General features: G+C 41.7%; 1 pseudogene; it reads left to right on the top strand.

Annotated features, from left to right (window-relative positions):
- The first annotated feature begins 2372 nt into the window (after positions 1–2372).
- Positions 2373–2476, top strand: LOC129544819 (small nucleolar RNA SNORA70; annotated as a pseudogene).
- The last annotated feature ends 14445 nt before the right edge of the window (positions 2477–16921 follow it).

Below are 16921 nucleotides of genomic sequence, written 5' to 3'. Positions count from 1 at the left end.
ATTCCTAATATCAGGAACAAAAGAGGGACTATTAGTACATTTCCTACAGACTTTAGAGAGGCAAATAAGAACGCCACAAACAACTTAAACAAACTGGCTGCATTCCTTGAGAAATATGAGTTTCTAAAACTGACACAAGAAAAGATAGAAAAAGATAAATAGCCCTGTATCTATTCAATAAACGGAATTTTTTGTCAAAAAATCTTCCCACAAACAAAATTTCCGCATGGATGATTTCACTATGAATTTCATCAAATATGAAAGAAAGAACTATTGTCAATCCTACACACACTCAGAAAATGGAGGAAGATGAGTATTTCACTTGTTTCATGATGCCAGATTAACCCTGCTATTAAAACCTGACAGAGAAATCACAAAAGGAGGCCGAAAATGATAAAATAATATCCATCACAAACTTAAGTCAAAAATCCTTAACAGATTATTAGCAAGTAAAATCCAGCAATATACAAAAGTAAAAATACATCATGACCAAGGTTTGTCCTGAGAATGAAAAATTGTCTGAACACTCAATATAATTCACTGTGTTAACAGAAAAAAGAAGAAAACCAAGATGATTGTTTTTATAAAATCCAATGCCTGTTCATCATGTTTTAAAGAAAATTAGGAAGAGAAGGAATTTATTCAATCTGAGAAAGGACATCTATGAAAAACCTACAGCTAACATCATATTCAATGTGATTTAATAGCCATTCCCCTTAAGGTCAGGAACAAAGCAAGGCTGCTGGCCACTTTCACTACCTCTATTTAACATTTCATTGGAGGTTTTAGCTAGGGCAACAAGACAAGATAAAAGAATAAAAAGCACAAAAATCATAAAGGAAGAAGAAAACTGCATAATTGTTTCTGTAGAAAATCCCTGCTTCTGCTAAGTCGCTTCAGTCGTGTCCGACTCTGTGCGACCCCGTAGACAGCAGCCCACACTCCGCCGTCCCTGGGATTCTCCAGGCAAGAGCACTGGAGTGGGTTGCCATTTCCTTCTCCAGAAGATCCCTAGGAATATATAAAATAGCAACTAGAACTAAGAACTGGATTGAGCAAACTCACAGAATAAAAGAGCCACACTCATAGAACCAGCAGCAGACCACTGGAAAATGAAATCTTTTTTTTTTTTCTTGTTTTTTTAAATTTCCACTCCCTTGTGAATCTCTCTCCCACCCACCCCATCCTACCCCTGTAGGTCATCACAGGGCACTGAGCTGAGCTCCCTGTGCTATCCAGCAGCTTCCCACTAGCTGTCTGTTTCACATACAGTAGTGTATATGTGCCAATGCTACTTTCCCAATTCGTTTCACCCTCCCCTTCCCCCTCTGTGTCCACATGTCTGTTGAAAGTGAAATCTTTAAAAATTCCATTTACACTAAAAAGGCAAAAAAAAAAATTAAAATACTTAGGAATAAGTTTAACAAAAGATATGCAGGATCTACACATTGAAAATGATCCCCTCAAAATACTAGATAAGTTAAAGAGGACTGAAATAAATGTTCCTGTATGAGAAGACTCAATGTTATTCAAATGTCAGTTCTCTCCAGTTTGACATAGAGAGTCAACAGAATCTCAATCCCAATTTCCAGCTGACTTTATTTGTAGAAATTTATAGGCTCATTCTAAAATGTACATGGAAATGCAAATGACCTAGAATACCCCAGGTAATCTTGATAAAAGAAAGTAAAGTTGGAGAATTTACACTACCTAAATTCAAGGCTCACTATAAAACTGTTGCACTGTCATCAAGACTTTATGATGTACAAAGAGACATGTCATTCAATGGGACAGAATAGAGAGCCCAGAAATAGACCCACACTTAAATGGCCGTTTGACTTTTCAAGGAAGAACTGAAGTGATTCTACGGATAAAGCAATTCTTTTCAACAGGTGTGGCTAGAACAACTGGCCATCCATATAAGAAAACATGAACATTGACCTCTATCTTACACTAAGATACATAAAATTTAATTTGAGATGAATCATTCCCTGGTGGTTCAGACAGTAAAGAATCTGCCTGCAATGCAGTGAACCCAGGTTTGATCCCTGAGTTGGGAAGATTCCGTAGAGAAGGGAATGGCAACTCCCTCCAGTATTCTTGCCTGGAGAATCCCATGGACAGAGAAGCCTGGCGGGCTACAGTCCATGGGGTCACAAAGAGTCAGATATGACTTAGCAACTAATACTTTGACTTTCATAGATCTAATCTCAAAAGCTAAAACTATAAAACTTCCAAAAGAAAACAGAATATCTTCATTGCCTGGAGACAGGCAAAGGTTTCTTAGAAAGGAGGCAAAAAGTAATAATAATCAAAAGAAAATATGATAATGTAGATTTCATAAAAATTTATAACTCCTGCTCATCAAAAACATTAAGAAAATGATGATATGAAATGGCTGCAAACAGCAACCTCCTCAATGGTATATGCAACCTGTTGCTTGCATGGATTACCCTAAGAGACCCTAGAGACCATGCTTTCCAATGAACATTTATGTCTGACTTCATGTTGTCACCAGGCAAGGCTTCTGACCGGTATCCAGGTGTCTTCAGAAAGTTCCAGGGCACAGTGACCAGGGTCCACATTTTCCAAGTCATCAAGTCTGTCACCCCAAGCTGCAGGACCAGAAGCATGATTGAGGTTCTACACAGGGCCTGGTTCGAGTTCCCTGGTTGCCAGAAGATCCACGTCTCCAAGAAATGGGGCTTTACCAAGTTCAATGCAGATGTATTTGAAGCTATGGCAGCTGAAACGTGGCTCATCCTGAATACCTATGTGGTCAAATACATCCTTAGTCATGATCCCATAGATAAATGGTGAGCCCTGAACTCTTAAGGCTTTGGCACTGCTCCCTCCTTACTCACACCCACCAATAGACCCAACTTCCTGTTCAAAAAATAAAACAGATAACAAGTCACAGACTAGTAGAAACAGTGCAGAACACTCCATTAAAGGACTTGTATCAAGTATATATAAAGAGCTACAATGCAATAAATAAAACATGACCAACCCAGTAAAAACAAGGGTAAATGTTTGAACAGACTTTTCACAATAAGTTAGGTGTACTGAACACATGTCTGCTCTATGACCCAGCAATTCCACTTCCAGGTATTCACCCAAAAGAAAAGAAGACATAGGTCCACAAAAAGATGTGTACAAGAACATTCGTGGCCACTTTATTCATGGTAGCCCCTGGAAAACAACCTCAAATAAACTGCTCATGAATACAGATGGATACACAAATTGTTAACCACTTCCTGATGATACAAAAGGGACAGAGTATTAACACATGCAACAAAATGAATGAATCTTGGACTTCCCTGGTGGGGCGGTGGATTCAAACCCAAAGCAGGGGACATTGGTTCGATCCCTGGTCGAGGAAGATTCCACATGCTATGGAGCAACTAAGCCCGTGCACCACAACTCCTGAGCCTGTGCTCTAGAGCCCGGGAGCCACAACTACTGAAGCGCGTGCACCTAGAGCCCGTGCTCCGCAAGAGAAGCCATCGCGACGAGAAGCCCATGCCCTGCAACGAAGAGTAGCCCCAGCTCGCCGCAACTAGAGAAAGCCCACACAAAGCAACAGAAACCCAGTGCAGCCAAAAATGAATGGCTGAACCTCAAAAATGTGAGTACATACTATTTGATTCCATGTATGTGAAATTTTAGAAAGTTTTTTTTTTTTTAGTAAAAATGGATTACTTCTGCAGGATGAGAGCATCAGTTGACTGGAAAGGGGGTATGAACAGATTTCCGAGCTGATAGAAATGTTCCATAACTTTATATGAATCGGGGTTACACATACAAAGTATTTGTCAAATCTTGAAGAATTTTTGCATTAGAATTTTTGCATTTTACCATTTCATGCATGTAAATGTAACACGCCTCCCCCATACATATGCATAAAAAAACACATGCAAATATTAATTCTACTTAATTATATGCATGCTGAAGTGCCTGGAATGCAGTATACTCATGCAATATACCAGAAATAAGATGTATTGAATACTAGATATATGGAGAGGTATTTGATGAAAGAGATACAGCAAAATGTTGACAATTGTAGAGTCTCCATGCCAAATACTCAGTTGTGAGTACTCAACATTCTATCCAATTTTCTATGCTTAGAATTTCAACAGGGAAGTCAAGACAGGGGTTGCAGGACTGGTCAAAAACGGGAAAAACTCAGAAGAGCATTGAGGTGAGGGCAGGAAGGACTAGTCAGCATTTTCCAGGGACAGTGAGGGTTCGGCTGGGGTTCATAGGCCTTATTTGTAAGAAAGCCAGTCAGCATACTTTCCCAAGGACACGTCAATACTAGTCAACAGCGACCCCCAGCCAACCTGATCCTACCCAATAGGATACCTGAGAACAGAATGGTTCATCACGTTTTCCATCTCCCAGGGGAGGGTGTCTTCCTCTCTGGACCAGAGGTTCTCCAATGCAGGCACTAAGTCTTCCCCATCAGTCCAGGAGCTTACTTCAAGCGGGACCTAGATCTTTCCCATCATACCAGAAGCTTCTTTAGGCTAGAGGTTATGTATCTTCCATCAGCCTGCAGAAGACTAATGGGGACTAATTCCATCATCAGACCAGAAGGCCTCTCTGGATGTATCTGCCACCTGATAGGAGCTGCTCAGAGGGCTGCCAATCACTTCTCTTTATTTCCTTCAAGACTCCCACTTGAGCTCTGCGGCTTGAACACACTCAGCAGAGAAGGGGGAGGAGTGATTGACAGAATCCGAGCAAGAATGCTCTAACTTCAATCATCCCAGAAGCAGACACTCACTTATATGGGTTTCACATTTAGCCAGGGAAAAGTGATATTAATTCACCAGAGTGATTGAGACTTTATATACCCTGAAGTGAAGAAATTTTAACTTGAGTTTCCCCCAGCAACTGTAGCTGGGCAACATCACCCCCAGGCATCAGCAGGAGGTCACATATCTCAATAGCTTATTTTGCAGGAGGAATTGCAGCCACCTCCACACACCTGGGCTTACAGGAACTAAGGGAAGGGTGTACCCAAACCCAGAAAGTGAGGGTGATGCTGAGGCCCCAAGAAAAAGAACAGGCAAGAGAAGAGAGGGGAAGAGCCAAAATATGTTTCCCCAATCGCTCTCTTGTGTGTGTGTGTGTGTGTGTGTGTGTGTCTCATGCATGTACACACAGAAAGACAAGCAGTTTAAACTTAAAATATGATTTCGGTTCACAAGGGTAAGTTCCCTAGCAACTGAAGACACATTTGCAAGGTGCCACATATAGGACACTAGAGTAGACACCTGGCTGGGAAATGGGACAAGCCTGGTTGCTATATATGGCGTACAAGAGCTGTCGATCTCTCATCCTTCAAACCAGTTTCCCTGGTCCCTGCCCCAACCCACATATACCTCTGACCCCTATAAACTTGACTAACTTCCAGATTTTCTTTGTGACTCAGCTTCTATTTTCATGATACTCCTTGTTATTATTATTCTGGGTGAAATGGAAAGAGGGCCTTAAAACTGGGCCATGAGAGCTAATCTGTCATTTTCTGTGTCAGAGTTTTTCAAAGTGTCATCTTGTATTGCTTCAGAAGTAGCAGCCTAGATAACATAAAAGGTCTTTTCAGTACGAAACAACTAACTTTTGCTAAAAGAGACTTGAGTGCATTTCTGGGGTCAAAATACATAAGAGAATTATGGAATCGTCCCATCCAGTCCCCCAAATTCACTGAAACTAAGGCAACGAGTAACAAGCAGCAAAACAACTCAAAAGGTAGATGTTGGAATAAGTCTAGGATATCTACTGTCACCATTGCTATTTGACTGTGAACTGTTAGAGCAACTAGACAAGAAAAATAAAGGCATCCAAGTTGGAAAGCACGAAGTAAAACTATCTCTATTCATGGATGACATGATCCTATATGTAGAAAATCCAGAATAATCAACAAGAAAGCTACTAGAACTAAAATTCAGTAAAGTTTTAGGGTATAAAATCAGAAGATCAGTTGTGTTTATACACACCTGCAATTCAGAAGGGGAAGTTAAGAAATCAGTCTTACTCACAATAGCATCTAAAAGAATGAAATATTTGGAAATAAATTTAACCAAGGTTATGAAAGATGTATACATTGAAAACCACAAAATATTGCTAAAAGAAATTAGAGAAGATCCAAGTAAATGGAAACACATCCCATTGTGTCTCCAAACAAAACAAGGCAATATTGTTTCGATATCTATGCTACTCAAAGTGATCTACAGATTCAAAAAATTCCTTCAGGACTCCAATCACATTTTGTAGAAAAACAAAAGTTAGTCATCAAATTCATGTGAAATTACGAGGGATTCGGAATAGCTATATTTTCTGAATATCAAAACTTACTACAAAGGTACAGTAATCAAAAGAGTATGGTTCTGACACAAGGACAAGTGGAGAATTGGAAGTCCAGAAGTAAACTCATATATCCATGGCCGGTTGATTTTAGATAAGAGTGCCAAGTCCATTCAATGGGAAAGGAACTGTCTCTTCACCATATGGTTCTAGGACAACTGAGTTTCCACATGCCAAAGAATGAAGTTGGACCCCTACCTCAGAGCAAATACAAATATGAACTCAAAATGGATTTATGACTTAAATATAAGAACTAAAACCATAAATATCTTACAAAATGTAGTGGAAAATCTTTATAATCTTGAATTTGGCAATGGATTCATAGGTTTGATGACAAAAGCATAAATAACTGAAGAAAAGCAGATAAATTGGGCTTCATAAAAATCAAAATTTTGTCCATCAAAAGGCATTATCAAGAAATTGAAAGGACAACCTACAGAATGGGAGAAATTATTTGCAAATAATTTGATAAGGGCTAAATATCCAGATTGTGTAAAGAATTTCTACATTCAACAGAAAGACAAACAACCCAATTTCACAAATGGAAAGAAGGACTTAACTAGACCTTTCTTCAAGGAATTTATACAAATGGCCAATAAATACATGAAAAAATGCTCGACATCATAAATCATTAGGGAAGTGTGTATCAGAACCTCAATGAGGTACCACTTCATATCTACAAAGATGGTATTAATAATAATAATAAACAAAAATTAACAAGTGTCAGTGAGGATTTGGGGAAATTAGAATTCTTGTGCGTTTCAAGAAGAAATGTAAAATGGTACAGACTCTGGAGAACAGTTTGGTTGAAAAGCCAAAAACTAAGCATAGAATTTCTGTTCAGTTCAGTTCAGTCGCTCAGTCGTGTCCGACTCTTTGCGACCCCATGAATCACAGCACGCCAGGCCTCCCTGTCCATCAGCAACTCCTGGAGTTCACTCAAACTCATGTCCATCGAGTCGGTGATGCCATCCAGCCATCTCTTTCTCTGTCGTCCCCTTCTCCTCCTGCCCCCAATCCTTCCCAGCATCAGAGTCTTTTCCAGTGAAGCATAGAATTTCTGTGTGACCCAGCAATTCCACTCTTAGGTATACTCTTTTGGTATACCCAAAGGAACTGAAAACAGAGATACAGATAATAGTATGCCAATGTTCACTGCAATAATAGTCACAGTAGCCAGAAGGTAAAAACAGCCCATACACTCATCGATGGGTGAATGAGTAAGCAAAATGTTGTGTACATATGCAATAGGATACTATCCAGCCATGAAGTTGTGATGTCTGCTACAACATGGATGAAAATTGCAATCATGTCAATATTGGGGGCCTGGTGCAGATTGTGTAGATTGCTGGCTTTTACTCTAAGTCAAAAGCCATTGGAAAATTCTAAAGGAACAAGATGTGAACTGACTTATGTTTTTAAAGAACCACTTTGGAGACACGGAGGGAAGAGTGGAAATCAGTTAGGAGGCTATTGAAATTACCAGGTAAGGAATGATGATGGCTTGACCCAGTGGAGGTGGTAAGAAGTAATTTGCCTTTCTGTAAATAATGTCACTAGGATGTACAGACAGCTTGGAATGTGAGAGAAAAGCAGAGTCAAGGATGACACTGAAAACTTTAGCCTGAGCAAAAGATCAATGGAGTTGACATTTTCTGAGAAAGGGAGACTATAGGAGCAGATTTGGAAGGGGAAGATCAAGAGTTTATTTGCCCATTATTTTTTCTTTCCTGATCTTTCTTTTTTTTTTTTTTTTGAGTGCTGCCAAAGCAAGCCCTCCTGTTCCTTTTTTATCTTCTTTTCAAATGTATTTATTTTTAATTGAAGGATAATTACTTTACAATGTTGTGTTGCTTTCTGCCATACATCAACATGAATCAGTCATAGGTATACATGTCCTCTCCCTCTGTGTTTGCTTATTAGATGTCTAAGAAGAGATACTGAGTAGGCAACTGGTTACAGGAGACTGGAGTGAGATATGTCAGAGGTAAGGAAACAAATATTCAGGTCTAAGACACTTCCCTAAGGTTACACAGCTAAAAAGTGTCTAGATGCAGGACTCAAACCCAAAACCTGGGTTCTTCACCTCTGTGTTATACAGCTTCCCCAGTAACCCATGGTCAATCAAGGCTGGGTTTTCTGTTTGTTTGTTTGTTTGATCTGACTGCACTTAGGCTTTGTTGCTGTATGCGGGATCTCTAGTTATGGCATGTGGGATCTAGTTCCCCGACCAGGGATTGAACCCGGTCCTGTGAATTGGGAGCAACATGGAGCCTTGGCATGGAGTCTTAACCACTGGGCCACCAGGGAAGTCTCCCCAAGACATGGTGCTTGATGAAGGAGAACAGAGTGCAAGTTTTGAGGCTGCTGATCCTTGGTCTTGATGACTCTAATCCCCACTGTCCTGTCCTGAGCTGTTACTCAGGATTCATCTGCGGTCCCTCTCAGCATGCATTTATTTGCCTTCATAAGAAAGCATTTCCCAGGAAATGGGCACCTCATGTCTCTCTGTGCATGTGAGTGAATAGAGTGGGAGGAAGGGAGAGTTGTTGGAGATTTTTTCTTTCTTTCTTTTCTCCTCTTTTTTTTTTTTGGAAACTGTCCGGGGGACGTGGTGTTGCTGCTGGTGGTAGCAGCAACTGCTACAATCAGAGCTATTTCGAAGCAAAGAACTAATTTACTGCATGAATGACTTTAGCTCAAAAGAAGAAATAAGGACGATCAGGAGTCCTAAGGGAGCAGAATAATAGGGTAATTTACACGGGGAGATGAGGAAGATGGGAGAAACATGCAGGGTAATTCTTTTGCATAATCTTTATTTTATATTTTTGCCCTTTTTCCCTTTGCATCTCTGGGGGCAGAGCCTCAGCTCAGACATGCTTCTTGGCATTCCCAGTGTTGATCCCTGAAAAATTAGAAAGGGCAAGGAAGATGTGGTTGCTGAGGTTGTGAAAGAGGTAGTCGGTCAAGAGATGGTTTCATGGCTGTTCCCTAAAGCCAGGTCCTATTAGAGGAATGGTCTGCAGGAGGCCCCCATTAGCCTTAAGATTGCTTAGGGATTGCCAAGGAGAGCTTCATATGCCCAGATAAATGCAGCTGGCACCAAACTAAGAGCTCACTTTACCCCTGCAATGGACTGAAATTCCAGATTCATATGCTGAAATCCTATCGCTCAGTGTGATAGTAATAGTTCAGTTCAGTTCCATTGCTCAGTCATGTCCAACTCTTTGCAACCCTATGAACCACAGCACGCCAGGCCTCCCTAACCATTACCAACTGCCGGAGTCTACCCAAACCCATATCCATTGAGTCGGTGATGCCATCCAACTATCTCATCCTTTGTTGTCCCCTTCTTCTCCTGCCCTCAATCTTCCCCAGTATCAGGGTCTTTTCAAATGAGTCAGCTCTTCGCATCAGGTGGCCAAAGTATTGGAGTTTCAGCCTCAATATCAGTCCTTCCAATGAACCCCCAGGACTGATCTCCTTAAGGATGGACTGGTTGGATCTCCTTGTAGTCCAAGGGACTCTCAAGAGTCTTCTCCAACACCACAGTTCAAAAGCATCAATTCTTCAGTGCTCAGCTTTCTTTACAGTCCAACTCTCACATCAATACATGACTACTGGAAAAACCATAGCCTTGACTAGATGGACCTTTTTTGGCGAAGTAATGTCTCAGATTTTTAATATGCTGTCTAGGTTGCTCATAACTTTCCTTCCAAGGAGTAAACATCTTTTAATTTCATGACCACAATCACCATCTGCAGTGATTTTGGAGCCCCCCCAAAATGAAGTCAGCCACTGTTTCTACTGTTTCCCCATCTATTTGCCAAGAAGTGATGGAACTGGATGCCATGATCTTAGTTTTCTGAATGTTAAGCTTTAAGCCACTTTTTCACTCTCCTCTTTCATTTTCATCAAGAGGCTCTTTAGTTCTTCTTCACTTTCTGCCATAAGGGTGGTGTCATCTGCATATCTGAGGTTATTGATATTTCTCCCGGAAATCTTGATTCCAGCTTGTGCTTCCTCCAGCCCAGGATTCCTCATGATATACTCTGCAAAGAACTTAAACAAGCAGGGTGACAATATACAGTCTTGACATAGTCCTTTTCCTATTTGGAACCAGTCTGTTGTTCTCTGTCCAGTTCTAACTGTTGCTTCCTGACCTGCATACAGGTTCCTCAAGAGGCAGGTCAGGTGGTCTGGTATTCCCATCTCTTTCAGAATTTTCCACAGTTTATTGTGATCCACACAGTCAAAGACTTTGGCATAGTCAATGAAGCAGAAATAGATGTTTTTTTGAATCTCTCTTGCTTTTTCGATGATCTAGTGGATGTTAGAAATTTGATCTCTGGTTCCTCTGCCTTTTCTAAAATCAGCTTGAACATCTGGAAGTTCACAGTTCACGTATTGCTGAAGCCTGGCTTGGAGAATTTTGAGCATGACTTTACTAGCGCGTGAGATGAGTGCAATTGTGCAGTAGTTTGAGCATTCTTTGGCATTGCCTTTCTTTGGGATTGGAATGAAAACTGACCTTTTCCAGTCCTGTGGCCACTGCTGAGTTTTCCAAATTTGCTGGCATATTGAGTGCAGCACTTTCATAGCATCATCTTTCAGGATTTGAAATAGCTCAACTGGAATTCCATCACCTCTACTAGCTTTGTTCATAGCGATGCTTCTTAAGGCCCACTTGACTTCACATTCCAGGATGTCTGGGTCTAGGTGAGTGTGAGTGATCGCATCATTGTGGTTATCTGGGTCATGAAGATCTTTCTTGTACAGTTTTTTTGTGTATTCTTGCCACCTCATCTTAATATCTTCTGCTTCTGTTAGGTCCATACCATTTCTGTCCTTTATTGAGCCCATCTTTGCGTGAAATGTTTCCTTGGTATCTCTAATTTTCTTGAAGAGATCTCTAGTCTTTCCCATTCTATTGTTTCCCTCTATCTCTTTGCATTGATTGCTGAGGAAGGCTTTCTTATCTCTCCTTACTATTCTTTGGAACTCTGCACTCAAATGGGTATATCTTCCCTTTTCTCCTTTGCTTTTCACTTCTCTTCTTTTCATAGCTATTTGTAAGGCCTCCTCATACAGCCATTTTGCTTTTTTGCATTTCTTTTTCTTGGAGATGGTCTTGATTCCTGTCTCCTGTACAATGTCATGAACCTCTGTCCATAGTTCATCAGATTCTGTCTATCAGATCTAGTCCCTTAAATCTATTTCTCACTTCCACTGTGTAGTCATAAGGGGTTTGATTTAGGTCATACCTGAATGGTCTAGTGGTTTTCCCCACTTTCTTCTATTTTATTCTGAATTTGGCAATAAGGAGTTCATGATCTGAGCCACAGTCAGCTCCTGGTCTTGTTTTTGCTAACTGTATAGAGTTTGAGTGAACTCTGGGAGTTGGTGATGGACAAGGAGGCCTGGCGTGCTGTGATTCATGGGGTTGCAAATAGTTGGACACGACTGAGCGATTGAACTGAGCTGAACTGATAGAGCTTCTCCATCTTTGGCTGCAGAGAATATAATCAATCTGATTTTGGTGTTGACCATCTGGTGATGCCCATGTGTAGAGTCTTCTCTTGTGTTGTTGGAAGAGGGTGTTTGCTATGACCAGTGTATTCTCTTGGCAGAACTCTATTAGCGTGTGCCCTGCTTCATTCTGTACTCCAAGGCCAAATGTGCCTGTTACTCCAAGTGTTTCTTGACTTCCTACTTTTGCATTCCAGTCCCCTATAATGAAAAGAACATCTTTTGGGGGTGTTAGTTCTAGAAGGTCTTGTAGGTCTTCATAGAACTGTTCAACTTCTGCTTCTTCAGCATTACTGGTCAGGGCATAGACTTGGATTACCACGATATTGAATGGTTTACCTTGGAAAAGAACAGAGATCATTCTGTCATTTTTGAGATCTCATCCAAATTTTGGACTCTTTTGTTGACTATGATGTTTACTCCATTTCTTCTAAGTGATTCCTGCCCACAGTAGTAGATATAATGGTCATCTGAGTTAAATTCACCCATTCCAATCCATCTTAGTTCACTGATTCCTAGAATGTCGATGTTCAGTCTTGCCATCTCCTGTTTGACCACTTCCAATTTGCTTTGATTCACGGACCTAACATTCCAGGTTCCTATGCAATATTGCTCCTTACAGAATCAGACCTTGCTCTATCATCAGTCCCATCCACAGCTGGGTGTTGTTTTTGCTTTGGCTCCATCCCTTCATTCTTTCTGATGTTATTTCTCCACTGATCTCCAGTAGCATATTGGGCACCTACCAACCTGGGGAGTTCATCTTTCAGTGTCCTATCTTCTTGCCTTTTCATACAGTTCATCGGGTTCTCAAAGCAAGAATACTGAAGTGGTTTGCCATTCCCTTCTCCAATGAACCACATTCTGTCAGACCTCTCCACCATGACCCGTCCATCTTGGGTAGCCCCACATGGCATGGCTTAGTTTCATTGAGTTAGACAAGGCAGTGGTCCATGATAGTATTAGGATGTGGGAACTTTGGGAGGTAATTAAGTCATGAGGGTGGAACCCTCATGAATGGGATTAGTGCCCTTATACAGAGACCCCAGATATTTCTCTCCCATCTTTCTACCATGTGAGGATATAAGAAGTAGGCAGTGTATAGCCCAGAAGAAGGCTCTCACCAGGATTCACCATGCTGGAAAACTGATCTCAAAATTCTAACCTCCAGAACTATAAGCAATAAATTTCTATTGCTCGTAAGTCATCCATTCTATGGTAGTATTTTTTAAATTTTTTTCTTTACTTTGGCTATACCATGTCTTAGTTGTGGCACATGGGATCTTCAATCTTTGTTGCAGCATGAGGGTTCTTTCATTGTAGCATGTGAACTCTTATTAATTACAGCATGTGGGATCTAGTTCCCTGACCAGGGATCAAACCCAGGCCTTCTACGTTGGGAGCATGGGGTCATAACCAATGGACAAGCAGGGAAGTCCCTATGGTAATTTGTTGCAGAAGCCTGAACTAAGACCAGCCCAGATTCTTGGTTTCCCAGCCCAGAGAAGATCTGGGATGGCAGGATGCTTAGAGCACATTTGGTCCTAAAGCCACAAATTCCAAGTCAAGGAAACCACCAAGGCCTGGGCTCCAAGTCTTATTCCAATACATACTAGCTATATGACCTTGGCTAGACCCTGGAGTCCTGAGTTTTCTCATGCGTAAAATCAAGATTTCCATCTTCTTCACTGACATGCATGAGGATCAAATGAGTTGGTCCCTGACAAAGTTCTTCATAAATTGCAAAGTACCATATAAATTTGAGTTACTGTTATTACTTACCAATGAAGGAAACTGAGTCCCAGGGGAATTAAGTGATTCATCCAAAGTCACATTGCAAGTAAATACAGGCGAGAGCTTGAATCTAAATCTCCAGTGTTCTTTCCATAGGAAAGATAGTGTGGGATAATGGTTAGAGTACAGACTGTGGGATGGTCTGCCTGGTCTGCCATTTGCCAGCCATGGGACTTTGGCTAAGTCAGTTATCATCCCTGTGCCTCAATTTCCCCATCTGTAAAATGAAGATAATAATAGTACCAATCTTGGAGAGCTATTATGAATTAATATGTGAGTTAATATGTGTGAAGCATTTAGAACAGTACTTGCAAATGGTATTTAATACATATCATTTAATAATAACTATCACTGTTACTCAGGAAATATGGGCTAAACCCAGGTAATCTCAAGACATGTGGGGATCTAAACTTGAGGATCCTCTCAAAGACCAAGAAAGGAGAAAAGAGAGTCATGTGCAGCAATAAGAATTCCAGTTAGGTTGAGTTAGAACTTCAAGTGTGGTCAAGGCAAATGGTCCTGTTAGAGTCAGGAGACCTGATTTCTGGCCCCAGCTCTGCCACCTAAGACAATCTCTCCAAGGTCCAAGTGCCTTCTCTACAAAATGAAGCTAACAATACTTTGCAACCTGTTCATACTACAGGACTTTGAGTACACCCAAGTGGGACACATCGTAGAGTATGAAGTTACCTTTACAACTCCCATACCAGACTGGAAACTGTTTAAAGGAAGGAATTCACTTTATAACCCTTGTGTCCAGATCCTGGCATACCATAGTAGCTCAGTTTTTGAGTGAGTATTTGTTAGAGATTAGAAAGGGTCATTAGCTGTTAGAATTATTTCTAAACAGCTATCAACTGTACCTCTTTGCCTTTTTTAGAATGTAGGAAGCAGCAGGAGCCTTACCCCACAAATACTCCTCTACCCTATGACCTGGGCAGATTATGGGAGACCTTTAAAGTCTAAAGATTAAAGCAGATAGGAAGAGAGGAGCCCAAGATCAAAGACCAACCCAGAGTTAAGTTCCTGATGCTGACAGTGCTATGACCCACTGAACCAATTGGGGTGGGGATGGGGAAAGAAACCCCAAAGCCTAGTTCAAAGTATCCTGCTTCCTAAATTCTAAAGTGAGCACCACCAATGTGACCTGGACACCAGGTTCATCCTTCCTGGAGGCAAAAACATGGACAAATTGACTTTGACCACATTTTGTTTCCTTGGTCATGAAATTCAACCTTAGCCACAGTTTTATGTGCCCTGACCTTCCCCATTCCAGACCTCTTTGTCATTCACCATAATTTAACAGTCACAAAAATGCCATAAAAGTCCAGTTATTGCTACAAACAGAAGATTGGGAGTTATTCTCTGTTACCTGTACATAAATGTTCCTACTTAATGTGTAAAAGCACCTATTCTATGATTGAATGGGCTCTAGGTTTATGGTTGCTGTTGCGTTCCTGTAGCCTGTGGTTTTATGGCCCTAATTCCATACTAAACCTTAGTTTTAATTTTCTCCTCCTACCCTGAAGCCAGAGTTTCCTGGATGTGGGGGAAGGGAGAAGGCTCCTGCCCAATCACTCTAGGCCACCTGTCACAGCAAAATTTCTCACTAGAGCCAAACCAACCCACCTGCTCCTCCATCAGAGAAGAAGGTCACCTACCCTATGGGGAGAGGCCTGAGCAGCCCAGATGCCCTCTGTGTTGGAGGCCTGAGCTTCGAAAGTACAGGTTTGTCCTGTAAGTGTGCCAGGGCAGTGCCAGCTGTTCACGGCCCCAGGAGATGCCTGGGCTAAGGCAAAGGGAGAGCAGGGTCAGATAAACAGGTCAAGAGAAGAAGACCTGCCAGCTGGAAGACCTGACCCTAGCCACAGGCACAGCATCATTGAACAATGAGAAATGGGAGGAGGGCAGGAAACAAGCTCGGTCTCTGTCCGTGGTGCTGAGTCATGTTTGTAACACTTGGTTCTGTTTCTCCCTAACCTCAGGATTCCAGTGACTCCGGTCCAATCTTCCTTTGCTTTTATTTCCTCTCTTCATGACATTTTAGAGGTTTTTACACTGCCATAGAATAAGCAGAATTGTAACCTGTGTCTCACAATTGACGCCATTGGTTTCGAGTAATGTCGGCAATTCTATCACACTCGCAACATTCCCAAGAGTTTTCTTTTGAGCACGTTGAGGACTCCTCCCCATAACACAACATTTCCCCTCACACAGTCCTTACTCCTGATATAGAGGTGAGAAGCGGGGAGAGAACGCCATTGGCAGGAGCTCCTGGGTGAGCAAAGTTGGCCCCAGCAGGACACCTCTCCACCTGAAGATTTAATAATCTAGGGAGCCACCAAACAGCCTTTGTGGGGCAGAGTGGGTTGTTTGAACTTTTCAAAATCTGAAAAGCCACTTAGTGTGACCAAAAAAACTCTCCCAAGAGGCATAGTTGGAGGGCAGGATAAAGAAGAAGAAGCCCCACCTCAGCTCCACTCTCCAGAGAAGGGAGAAGGATGGACTTGCTCTATGAGAAAATCTGGTATTTTAGCTGCTACAGCCAAGACAGGGCTAAGGATGGGCAATGATAGGTGGTTTGATAGGACTCCCTAGGGATTCTTTTAGGTCCATTCTCTTCTTAACCTGTGGATTTGTCACTCATGTTGGAGTGGAAGAAATATGGGTTCTGAGCTGGAAACAATAATCTATCACTTGCTGAATGGTGAGTTCGGACCAGATATTTGATCTCTCTAGACTTCTGCTTCCACATCTGTAAAATGTGTGATAACAGCATCCCTCTTCCCAGGATTCTCATGAGGACGCAATGAAATACTAAGTGTAAAACACCCCAAGCATGATGAGGGCTCGGTGAGTGGAGGGTGAGTCTCTTCTGTCCTCCCTTCCATGCTTTACCCTCCTCAGATGCACAGTGAGACTCTGAACATCTGCTCAGAAAACCAAAAGGGCAAAGGTCCTTTGAATTTCAGATGCAGTTCAGTTCAGTCCAGTTCAGTCGCTCAGTCGTGTCTGACTCAGCGACCCCATGAATCACAGCACACCCTCCCTGTCCATCACCAACTCCCGGAGTTCACTCAAACTCATGTCCATCGAGTCGGTGATGCCATCCAGCCATCTCATCCTCTGTCGTCCCCGTCTCCTCCCACCCCCAGTCCCTCCCAACATCAGAGTCTTTTCCAGTGAGTCAACTCTTCACATGAGGTGGCCAGAGTATTGGAGTTTC

This window comes from Moschus berezovskii, chromosome 20, assembly GCF_049115385.1.
Source record: "Moschus berezovskii isolate FMDL1 chromosome 20, NW_MosBer_1.0, whole genome shotgun sequence".
Classification (NCBI taxonomy): Eukaryota; Metazoa; Chordata; class Mammalia; order Artiodactyla; family Moschidae; genus Moschus; species Moschus berezovskii.
Note: the sequence above shows the minus strand (reverse complement) of the source record. Positions and strands in the feature narration are given on the sequence as shown.